Source organism: Pseudorca crassidens, chromosome 1 (genome assembly GCF_039906515.1).
Source record: "Pseudorca crassidens isolate mPseCra1 chromosome 1, mPseCra1.hap1, whole genome shotgun sequence".
In the NCBI taxonomy this organism is placed as follows: Eukaryota; Metazoa; Chordata; class Mammalia; order Artiodactyla; family Delphinidae; genus Pseudorca; species Pseudorca crassidens.
In genome coordinates this window covers 69,799,902-69,813,437 of record NC_090296.1, presented here as the reverse complement: position 1 = coordinate 69,813,437, position 13,536 = coordinate 69,799,902, and positions in this window count along the sequence as shown.

Here is a 13,536-nt window from a genome sequence, read left to right as displayed (position 1 = left end):
TTATTATTCATAATATTTGAGAAACAGATTAAAAAATGAATGAATAATCTTCTAGCCTTTCTCAGGTCTCTGTGGCTTAATACCATCAAGATTTATTACTCCTTTATGTCATATTCCTTGCGGGTCGGGTAGAGAGCAGGAGTGGTTCTTTGTTCCATCCAGTTTCATTCAGTCATTCAGGGACCCATGAATGGCTCTGCCATCTTCTAGAGCCCTGGAGTCCTCCACTGGTACTCTGCATTGGGTAGGGAGGGAGGAAAGCTTTTTGAGGATTCTAAAAGATAATACCTATTCCATTGGCCTGAAGTCAGTCATGTTAGGCCCAATCTAATTGCAGGGAAGGTTTGAGAATATAAGTTAGTATTGTGTTTAGGAGGAATAAGAAATGGGTTTGCTGAACACATAGCATTATCTCTGCCTTACCAACCAACCAAACATTTCCACCAACAAAACTAAGTCTTAGAGGATTCTTCTCTAATTTTTCATCAGTTAGTTAAAAATGGAGAGGAGCTCTTTGCCTACAAAATTTATTTGAGCATAATTTTATAGAGCCATGTATCTCCATTAGAAAGCCTTTATCAACAGGGATTGGTGTCTAGGAAGGCTTTCTACCACTTTTTGATAAATTTTGTTCTATAGGAATTCTCTGGGTTAACTTTTTGTGGAGCATTTATCCTACTTTATTTTTACTTAAAGCTTGTATATGTGAAAGAGATTATCCTCAAATGAGCATTTTCCTTGCTTTTATCATCTTGTGTCATTATCCCAACATTCTTTTATTATAGTTGTTATTGAGAGCATACTTTCAGATTTAGCATGGAGATTAACTGTAAAATAAGTAAATAGTAAATTGTTTTGTTAGAATGAAGTATAAAAGTCAATGCTTTTAAGAGGTTATTTTGTTAACTGCTATTTCTAAGTGACTATGGTACTCAAAAAACAGCAGATTGACAACCTTAGATTTTAGAATTTTCCCTATGAAGAATTGCTGTGACAGTAACCTACGCACAGGGCAAACTTTGCTATGATACTCCAAAATATGACTTTTTCTGAAGTCCACTTTACTGATGAGAGGCTTCCTTATATTAAAACACATTTAGCACGTGGATTCCTAGGCACTCTCCGAAAGACAGACTTTTAATGTTTTCATGATGGTGTTTTTCATCCTGGTTAAATACATAGATTCAAACTTCCTGCTTACTTTACACTTTATCCAACAAGTCACAAATGATAGCAACTAGCACTCAACACTCACATTTTAGTAATACCAATAATCTGTTAGAGATTGGCTGTGTATATTAATGGGTTCGTTTCCAATAAGAGTACTTTTGATTATACTGATACCATTTTGGAAGGCATAAATATTTTACACATTTTCTCATAACTAATATGCATATATGAAATCGGTCTTATATTTTGCTATTTTTATTAGATATCAAACTATCCCTTATTATTCATGTTTAATCAAAGGATATGTTTGTGAGACATCCTTTTTTTTTTTTTTGAGACATTCTTAAATGACCATTTTACTAATTAAATGAAGTTAGACTGACATTCTTTAGGTGATTATATATTCATGCACATACTTCTGTTTTTAGTGGTTATAACACTAATTAATAATTCTTTCATGAAATATTTGTTGTTTTCCAACTGCTTTTTTAGTGTATCCTACAATTTTTCATATAATTACCTGTTTGCAAATTGTATAAGGTTACAGAGTTCAAAATAACATCATAATTTTTGTTTCCATGCTAGCCTGACCAACTTTAGCCTTTATTAAATAAATAAATGTTGAAAAATGAATATCCATAAATACATTAGTTCTTTAACTGGAAATGCATATTATTTAATTGAACAATTCTGTGAGAGAAAATGTTTGCAACTACACATTAAAAAAGTAAAAAAAGCAACTTTATTATTTTATTAAATAGAAATAAATTATTGTGTGTAGTCATATAAAGCCATGATTAAATATTTTAAGTATTATGCATTAAAAACTCAGTTGTCTTGCATTATCTACCTTTGCATATAACATTTCATTGATTATATTGTGTTATATAAATCATTTTCTTCATACTTTAGAATAATGATTGATGAATATGAGGAAGCATTTACTAAGAAAGTAACTTGAGTTATTTTAACCTTTACACAAACATCCTAAAGCTTTCATTTAATTTACTCTATTGAATGTGAGCCTCTTGAAGAATTTCTAAGTTTTCAGTCTACTTGGACATGCAGGTTATTGAATATTTATATCAGAAATTATTACCTTGAGTACTACATATTCTTTATGAGACTTCATACAATGTATTAAGTATTAAAAGGGTTTAAGTGCTCTAGACTTCAAACTATTTTGCTCCTTTTTCATAACTTAAATTGATATTACAAATTCTGCGTTTGTATCGCTAAACTTTTATATTATAGAATGTAGATATTTTAAGATTTTATGCATATTTGACAAAAATATTTTCAACCCTATAATAGTTAGGCAGAAATTGTTTAGCATTTGCAGTTGTAACATAAATGCTAATTATAATTCATTGTCAAACCATTAAAGATTTTATGTAAGTTGACTTCAAGACATTTTCTTCCAAAACATTTGTTACATTTCCCCATGTTTCCTGCATGGTGGATTTTGAATTTAGCATCTGACATGTTTTCTCAACTACTGGTTTATAATGAAAACATGTAGGTACTCGAGGGAATGTGTTAAAAGCAAAAGTTCTATGATCCTTGAAAGGTAAATGACAGCGGTGAGATTGTCACATCTGGATCAGAAAAGTTTCATCTGTTTATCTATCTAAACAAACACAAATAAGATAATTAAGATTCTAACAATTCATGTTTTAAAAAACAATTTATGGCTTTGATTAGGTCAGAACCCAGTGATTTTTTATTTTTCTTTGTTTGCACAAATGAGTAAAAATGGATTGACCTTCAGCATCAAATGCCTGTGAATGATTACAGCAAATCTACTATTTAATATTTTGAAATTTGAAGGCAAAATTAATCCTTGGCTTTCAAAAATTATAGATATATATTAAATATATATATTTATATACACACACATAAACACACATGCATATGCACATATGTAATCATGTACATTATAGTATGCCTAGTTATTCAGCTAAATTTACCTCACCATATTTTCATTCTTGTTAGAACAGAGATAGTATATTTCAGAATTGCTAACCTGCAGCTGTGAAAAAATCAATCCTATAGAAAAGTATCAATAAAATGAATCCCTTGGAAAATCACAATTGTTTATATTTAAAATGAGTTTTTAGCATCATAGTAAACTATCAATTGACTTTTAAATTTATTAGTAAGTTACAGAAGAAATTTTAATGTAAACTAAAATCTTCTAAACCATGTTAGTTTTAACTTTTAGAAGAAAACTCTTGATATCCTGAAGACAGGAACTTAAAATATTTTGTTTACATTCCAATTACGTGTCTTGATTTTAAATTAGTATAATCATATATTCTTGCTGAATTAAAAATGGTTTCTTTAAATTCTAGTCACATGGCTTTCTATTAAATTAATATAATCATACTCTCTTGTTCAGTTAGTAGTAAAGTAGTTGTTTAATTAAACATGCCATTTGTTTACAATGCAGTGTTTCAGAAATGCTAGTTCAAAAGGTAGGATAAGAATTTATATCAAACATTTCAATCTGACAAGTAAATTACATTTCTTCCACCATAAAGAGGTAAGCAGAAAACTGTAGCAGTGATGAAAAGACATATTCTTATTACTCAGAGATATGATATGGGCCAGCCTACAAAATATGACCTTTTCCACTTTCAAGATTAAGACAAAATCTCTACAAACACTAAAATAAGGATTTGTCTTGACTTTGGTATTTTAATATTTTATTAAAATTGCCACTCCTTTCATTAGTCAACCCAGAGGGTGAAAAAAAGCAGGATGGCTTTTAATATAAAAATCTGGATAAGATGAAATCTGTAAGTTATTGAACACATATGAAAAATTACAAGTCAGTAAATGCTATACTCAGGAGTAAAACATACAACATGTCTTCCTTTTGCCAAAGCAGAATTAGGAGGATTGTGCAAACTTTTTATATTTTGTTATTTTGTTAAGTAGTCTTTGTTGTAATTTCTCCTTTACACAAAGCTTTTGTTATTATAGCAATTACTATTGCTTTTACTACAGTGAAGGCATTCTCCTAACTTTTTGGTTAAACTTATGAAGTGAAAAACAATAACACAATAATAATTATATATGTAAAGTAAACATTTTCTATAATGCTCAATTTGCAAGGAAGTTTGAATAATTTTTTAAAGTCCTATAGAGCCAGAAGACGGGTTTTATATGTTGGTTATTTTTGCCATAACTAAAGTATAATACTTATTTTTGAGAAAACATATCTGGTTTTGATTTTCCCATCAGAACTAAAACATATGGGAAAGCTAAGATGGCTAATAGTTATGCCTCAACTTGTAGTTTGTCAGAAGAATGAAAACTGATGGTACTATGTCACAAAACATAATATGATTTTCTGTTATTTACTCAAAATTCAGCTACCATGAGCTTGTTAAATGTTTTCAAAATTACTGAAATATTACCTCTTTAGCCTATGAATTACAATTATAAACGTCTATTTCCTCAGTTTCTAATTGATTCTTTGTGCATCCCTCTGTTAACGTTTTAAAAATTATGATAGGAATATTGATAATAGCTAATAATTATTGAGTGATTATTCTGTGCAAGACACTTTACACGTGTTTATTATTTGCATAAATTTGGCCGCCTCAACATACACATACACACACACGCACACACTGTTATCCTCACAATATACTTACCTTTTATTGAGTAGATTAAAATTATATATGAAAGAGAAATTAGGAACCACTCTTTTATAAGTAGGTGAATGAAAAGGGATGTTAAAGTGTGGTAAACCAATCTGGTAATTATTTTATTTTGACAGTTATATTTTTTTTCTCCCCTCAGTGAACCACAAAGAAAGAAGATGGGTATGATTTTTACAGGGGTGAAATAAGTTGTCTGTCAGTTGGGTTTAGGCGACAGTCTGTCTGCAAGCCGTAAGATGATCTGCAGAGCGCCAGAGGAAAGCAGGCAGGATTCCTGGCTTGCAAGAATAGATATTGATCTACCTTAGCCACCTAAACAATGCCTCACCTGTTTGCCTTGTCCATACCTTATTTTACGTAGTCTAATGCTTGTTTTGTTTGACTTTTCTTTTATTTCTCTGGATCTGAGCTTTGATACACTTTGGGGAGTACATAAACATAGTGTTGTACTTGAACATCACCATACTTCTGAGTCCTCTGGTGGTTTAGGACCACCCCTCCCTCTTGAATAGCTCTGTTATTGAAAATTATGAGCCAGAGCTAAATTACTAGGCCTCATAGAGAAGTGGTTGATCCAGCAGCCTAGTGTCCAATAACACTGAATGTGAGATGCTGCTAATTACTGCCCTATGGACCTCGTTTAAAATTTCTTAAATTTCAACTTGTAAAAGGCTTTATTATTATTAATTCTTTCTCTTCCCAGCAGATAGTTGATAAGTTACTATAGTATTTAGAATTCTATTCACTTATTTTGGAGCACAACTACGTTACTATGTATTGCTTCGAGCACTAATGAAATACAAAACTACATTCAGCTTCCTAGTAAACTATAATATAAATATTTTACCAGCACTTATTATTAGTTTGCCATTTCCTGCTGACAGCTATTCCAACTTTGCCAGCAGGCACTGGGTCTCACAATTGTATTATGTTTTGAACAAATAGCGACAAACAAAACTTCTTGCAAAATAAATGAACAAGATTTCCTGGGGAAAGAAAACCTCTTCCAATGTTAAATGAATATTTCTTTCAAACTCTGACATGTAATATTATTTAATTTGCATATTGCACATTTCACTTTTACTGGAAAACAATTAAGTTAATGAGGAACTAAATAATGTGCGTTCAGGGATAATTTAACATTACTGTTTCTTTAATTTTAATTTTTTTTAACGTTTTGCTGTTCTAGAGAAGCCCACATCCTAATACATTTATTTATAATAAAGGACTGTGGTTTTCAAATGTTGCAGTTTAAACACTAGCAAAAGGAAAAGGTTCACATAAAACCTTTTTTCTAGAACCACAAAAGGAAAAGGTTCACATAAAACTTTGTGTTTTTACTGTCCTGCTAGGGAATACCTTAAAACTTAGAATCGATGAAATCTAAAAATGCTAAATATATGTCTTATCTTTAAGCTGGTATGACATTCTAAAGCCCTTCTAACGATCAGTGATAATCTCTCACTAGCAGATACCATCCACTCCTTTGTCCCAGTCTTGATTCATTATGATCAGTTGGATAAAGCACCACCTATGTTAAATCAAACTCTAACCTGCTCAATGTTTGCCCACTTGCAACTGAATGCAGCTAGAGAAAAAAAATCCAAATCAATGCTGACTAATTTCACCTTAAATTTAGGATCACTTTTCTCTAGCAGGTCCTTCATACTGTCTAGAAATCATACTACATTTTCCTAGTTCATTAATAAGACTAAAAGGATTATTCTAAATCTTCTTGCCTCAAATCTCCAACACTTCTTTCCTCATACTCATCTTAAGCTGTTGACTGTGATTTCTACTCCACTAAGAAAACTGAAGCAAGTGGAAGGGACTTTCCCCTACCTCTACATCTCTTGACCTAACTCTCTGTGCAAATTTACTTGACCTTTAATTACCATACTCCTAAAGGCTAGCCCTCAACTGCTGTACTAGATTCTATCCCTTTCCCACTGACTCTGTGATGTGGGACTAATCATTCTCTCTTCTCTTTTCTGCGCCATATATATTTCCTTCGATACTGGATGTTTCACGTTGGCACATACACATGCTGCTATTTCTTGCTTTCCTAAAAAAAAAAAACCTCACTTTTGACTCTACTTCCCCTTACAACCTTTCCTTTTCTCTCATTCCTTTTAAAACAAAACTTGAAAAAGAGGTTTCTACATGTGTTTCCCAATTTCTCCCCCCTCTTCTTTCTTTAATCCATTCCAAACAGATTTTTAGCCACAGAACTCTAGTGAAATTGCTTTTATCAAGGTCAATCATGAACTCCATGTTGCTAAATCCAGTGGTCAATTCTCAGGCCTCATCTTACTTGGACTTTCATTAACATTTGACCAAATTGATCACTATTGCCTTCTTATTTCACATACAATATCCAATTTTTGAGTAATTTATGTTGGTGCTATTTTCAAATTGTATCCAAAATTCACCCACTTCTTGCCACCCTCATGGCCACAGCTCAGGTCTAAGCCACTCTCCATATCTCCTTTGGTTTATCACAACAGCCTCTGCTTCTGCCCTTGTCTCTCTTTAGTTTTTATTCAACCAGTAGCAAGGAAGGAAATGTTCAAATCTAACTCATATAATCTCATTTTTCTGCTCAGCCTCCTCCTGTGTTCTTATTTTAGTCAGGCTAAAAGCCAAAATTTTCACAACGATATACAGGGCTCCGCATTACCTGTGCGCTTCCTTACCTTGTGACTTCCAGCCGTTTACTATCTTCCCCCATCATTCTCTCTGTGCACACTAGTCTCCCAACTGTTTCTCAGTTATACCAAAACTGCTCCTGTCACAGGACCTTTGCATTTCCTGTTCCATCTGCTGGGAAAGCTTCCCTTCCCCCCCAGCCACACACACATATACACATGGCTCACTCCTCACTTCCTTTACATAGATGTCAATGAGTCCTTACAGACTATAAGATCAAAAATTTCAACACTTCCCCCATGATTCCTATGACTCTTCCCTGTTTTATTTTCCTCCTTACTATTTAACAAGTGCATTATATATTATTTTGCTTATTCATTGTTTGACTTTCCCACTAGAAAGCTCCATGATGCCAGGGCTTTGTCTTTTTTATCTTATTTTGTCTGTGATAATTTCCAGTGCTTATAACAAGGCCTAAGATAAGCTGATAAGTATCTTAGGTGATATAGTAAATATATCACTATATATTGAATATAAGTGAATAGATGGATGAATGAATGAATAAATAAAGATTTAAGGAGGGCTGTGTAAAGAAAACATTGTATTAAATTTTAATATTTTTAAATTGTTTACTAGTTGTATGGTGTCTGATGGATTGAGGAAATAATGTATTTTCCTCTCTGATTCTTCTGGTCTGTCCTATCAGTGTTATTGGGCAGTGAAAAAAAAATGAAGTCCTGATGCATGCTAACGTATGGATGAATATTGAAAGCTTTATGCTAAATTAAAGAAGTCAGTCACAAAAGACCACATATTGTATAACTCCGTTTATAAAAACTGTCTAGAATAGGTAAATCTATAGAGATACTAAGTAGATTATTGGCTGCCAGGGTTGGGGAAGGAAGGAATAGGGAGTGACTGCAAATGCATATGGGGCTTCATCTAAATTTAGATAGTAGTGATGGTTGCACAAGTCTGTGAATATACTAAAAACTGAATTGTATACTTTGGAAGACTGAATTTTACGGTATGTGAATTATATCTCAATAAAGCTGTTAAAAACAGTATTCTGTTGTTACATGTTTCTGACAATGTAAATTTTGTTCATGGTTTAGGTGTTCTTTTCCTTTGATTACATTAACTTTCTTGTACAACTTTTTCTTAGTTTGGTTCATAATTACATTGCTTTACATTTGTTTGTTACACCATTGTCTCAGAGCCAATTTTGTACCAAAACTGTAAAACTTGTTTCCATATATTCAAACACATCAGGCAACATATTCATTTCTTTTCTTTATATTTTATTTTCTTGGATATGTCTATTCTTCTGATCTAGCCTGTACAATCAGCAGTTTAGGACTACTGCATAGTTGTCCTGGAAGATTTTTCATCACCTTGAAAATTACCTTGTTTCTTTCCTGAGTTTGATTTCCTGTTTGCTGAATTGCTGGACTCCATTTCATTGCTTACTTCTTGGAGTTGGTGGAGTGCATCTTTAATAGCTTCCTAAGAAAGGTTGACTAGAAGGTAAATTATTTTAGAAATTATCTAAAAAGTCTACACTTTACTTTCACACTTGATTGATAGTGTGGTTGGAAATAATTTTCTCTTGGAATTTTAAAGTTATTTCTCCATTGTTTTCCACTTTCTATTGAATGATGCTACTGAGTTGTTGAATCTTGCCTGTAATTTTGACTGGGTTTTTTTGTTTGTTTACTTGTTTAGACTTCAAAATGTAATTAATGCTCCTAATTTGTCTAAGGCAAGTCTACTCATTCAACATGAAGTGGAACGTTTCTACAATGATGAGGAACATAGGACAGTTTAGAATTCAATTTATTAATCTAGTCAATGTATAATCCTCAATGAATTCATCTAATAAGACTAATCTAACTTTTTAAAATTTTGCTAAGTTTACTGGAATTCCATTTAGAATAGTGGTTAGATGGTGGATCATCAACTAAAATGAAATCCTCTTCTGTAAAACTTTTTTTCTTTAAAATTATGACAAAGTCATTCTATAGAGAAACAAGCTTTCAGTCACCAAAGTATTGATCAGGAAACAAGCGACTAGAGCAAATACTACAAAGAGAAGATAATTTTTGAACTGACAACCCATTTATTTATATTCACCAGATAATCACTTCACCTCCTTCAACACTTTGATCATGAAATAAAGGACTGAGGAAATTAACTGGATTAATTCGGTCAAAAAAATTGTCAGTTTTTATTTAAATTGTTTCCAGCGGTTTTCAATCAGTTGGGAGGGTGGGCATGTGAAAAAATATTCTCTATCCACCTGCCCTGGGCATATATCAGAATCCCAGCAATGGGAGCTGGGAATATAGGGCTATGTGAGGAAGGGGAGAAGGGAGATGCCCCTGTTTTGCAAGAGTTTCCCCCTAGGGAATTCAGATATATCTCCATCCTGGTTTAACCAATGTAGGCTTGTATTTGCACTTTAGCCACTTTGCTGAGTCTCTCAATTGCCTTTTCTCTACCTAGCACTGCTACTCCTCCCTCCTCTCCATTTTTGGAAGGGTAGCTAATTGTGATAAAGTGAGACGTTTTGTGGTAAAGAGGATACAGTTTTAATACCATTAAAGCATTTCAAAAAGCAATACAATTAGCTAAGCACTTATGTTTTATTAGTAATAGCAAGCAAAATTAATAAGTAAATTCAACTAAAAATGATTATGTGTCAGAGTGTATAGTTTTTACATTGACATTTCACATAATCTGACTTTGCTTAGAAGAGAAATCACTCGGCTGTTAAAATTACTTTTAAAGAGCTGTCAAAATTGGAAAAACTGCTGTCAAAAATGTGATAAGAAAAGTTTAAAAATGGTAAAGTATGTTGACTTAGACAAAAAATATTATCTTCATAGAGGAAAACTTGAATATTTATCATTATCTTCAAAAGGGATGATTTTTTTCCCCCTGAAATTGGACATCATTGTTTTAAGATTTGTATTCTGACACATGATTTTTCACTTTAATAGCAAAATGAATGAAACCATTTATATTTGTTCCACAATGAGAACATCTCCAGGTCCTAGAAAATGCTAAAATATTGATGTCATCCCTACACCTTCTTACTACTATTTATTTTGTTCTATTTTTAATTGAAGAGGAATTTTATTTTATTTTAAAATTTTTTTTATTTTTATTTTTTTGCGGTACGCGGGCCTCTCACTGCTGTGGCCTCTCCCGTTGCGGAGCACAGGCTCCAGACGCGCAGGCTCAGCGGCCATGGCTCTCGGGCCCAGCCGCTCCGCGGCGTGTGGGATCTTCCCAGACAGGGGCACGAACCCGTGTCCCCTGCATCGGCAGGCGGACTCTCAACCACTGCGCCACCAGGGAAGCCCCCAATTTTTATAGTTTTATTCTACCTATTCAAATTGTAAACAAATCATATTATCTCCCACATGTCAGATACTTCATTATGTGTCTCAGTCAAGTGCCACAGAGAGTTTGAATTCCAGAATGGTTTAATTTTGAGACTTCACACTAACCTTCACTTAATGATTGATCCTTCTGTCTCTATCATAATGTAATTCAAAAGACAAATATTTGAGGACATTCAAATTGAGGATGGATAGATTGGTAAAACTAACACCTCTTTTAAATTGTTTCCATTTTACAATGAGCAAAATCTGTCAATAATTCAAACCTTGAAAAGTTGACTTCTCTTTGAAATAAAGAGCCACTAGGATTCTCCAGAATATTCTAAGCATTTGATTGAGTCTTAATAAAAATGAATAAGGATTTATATCTAGATGAATAAAATATGTAAATATGAAATAAAATACACGATTTTTCTCCTAGTTACTTCCACTTTCCATTCATATATACATATATAATATGTAAATTTTAAAGTTGTTTATGCTGAGTAACTATAGTATTTGCTCTTATTGTGTGATCTTGGATTGTAGTTACCACCCAACTGGCACATTCACAAAAATTTTATGAGAATTAGTATACAAGTGACTGTATAAACTTTGTAAATGTAAATTTAAACAGTCCTGTTTTATTTTATAAAGAAGAAAAACAAAGTAAAGACAGCTATAATGGAATGGATTATTTGAGTGAGAATTGTAGAAGAAAAAAATTTTCCTTGAAGAAAGAGTATTAATACAATTGTCCATGTTGAGCAAAGAATACCATTTTATGGTATCTACTATTTTATTGCTGTGTGAAATAATTTAGGGCTAGCTATTATATTTCCTAATATTTATATAATCTTATATTTTAACACCACTACATTTAATCATCAAAGTTTCTAAAACACACCACAAAATATATGCATCCTAACACATGCAAGCTTAAATAATAAAGGTACTTACAAACATTACCACAAATGAGATAAATGTAATTTCATGGCATTAACCTGAAATGCCACCATAAGTTTAGGGGATGTCAACTGTAAAGAAAACTAAGTGTGAAGCTTGCAAATTTAAACACATCTAAATTTGAATATATAAATCTTATTGTTCTCAGAACCATGTTGACATACCCTTATTACTCACCTGCATAAGAAACTACAAATTTAGAACTCTAACTGGTAATCCAAAATACAGTATGTGTACACTGGAGAAAAGTTTGTGTTGCTATGGGAACTTTGGCTTTTGTTTACATTATGTTGCAAACTATATTATGTGCCTTGGTTCACCTTAATGACTACCTTCATATATTGCTAATTATACTATCTTCCCTCATTCACTCTGATGATTAACTCCTTAAGGTTAACATTACTCATCTTTATTGAGTTAGTTCATATTTTGCTTGAATACAGAAATACGAACTTAACGTTTACCTTCATTTGTGAAAATTGCATTATGCATGTCACCATCACCTGTTCATTACATTAAGTAAAACGAGTTCTGGCTTTTATAAAATTTGCAAAATTACATTTATGAAAATTATAAGCTTGACCTTGTTTGCCTATAGGAGTAACATATTCCAAATTGTAGAAAACAAAATTTGTGAACATTTTTTGTTTTGGATGTAAAAATATATAACTTCTTTATTCAAAATTTCTTGCAGCATTGTAAAAGAGGAAATCTAAGCTATTAAAAAATTGTTCACACTTTCAATACACAGGCAAAGATATGATGAAATATTCATTATGGTTATGAAGAATCCCCTCTGTGTTATTAGGACTCTATAGAGCTAAGTGAATATGTTAAATTATAAATATGCCTATAGAACAGATATTGAATCTCAAAGTTTTAGTTATCTTTCTATATTTTTCAATTAAAAACCTTGAAAAATCAGAAAAATTTCAGAATGAAAACTATGTATTGGTTATTTTAATTAGGATAAACTGGTATTAATATATTTATTCCAAAATGGTCATTGGGTTCCTACTATTGCTAGGTATGTGCTGGGCATGGGTATTCAGGATAAGACAGGTAAGCTCTCATGAGGTTATAAACATGTAAAGAAGTAATTACAATATGGTTTTTCAGATCCTATATTTTGTAAAGCTGCTGTAAAAACCCTTAATTTTTTTTTTTGCCTTCAGAAGCATATTTATTGTATTTGAGATGATACGTCAGGTGCTCTCTGAGCTACAAAAGGGTAAAAGAAAATCCTCTAATTACAAATTGATGAAAGTAAAACGTAAGACGTTTTTTCACAACAGTGTGAACCACATACTCAGAAATTGACATGGGTTTACTACAAATGATCTAATTCCTATATGGCTACTTTTATAACTTCATACAGATAATGAGTTAAGCCAAAATGCACTATAATATTTGGTAGAAATCAAGACCAGTATCTTTAGTATATTACAAAATGCATTTTAATATCCCAAAGAAGCAAGACTTGCGAGTAGGTGTTTAAACATAAATTATCTACAGTTACAAAGTTCTATTCTTGATAGCATTTGCCCTTTGGGGCAGTCTCCCACTTTCCAGAGGATAAAGGCCCAGAGTAGAATCAGCAGCATAACACATACACAGAAGTCCATATTGTAAAGGCTATAAAGATTTGCTGCGCAGTGAGAAGATGCCTCTGCTCTTTCTCACTGCATACA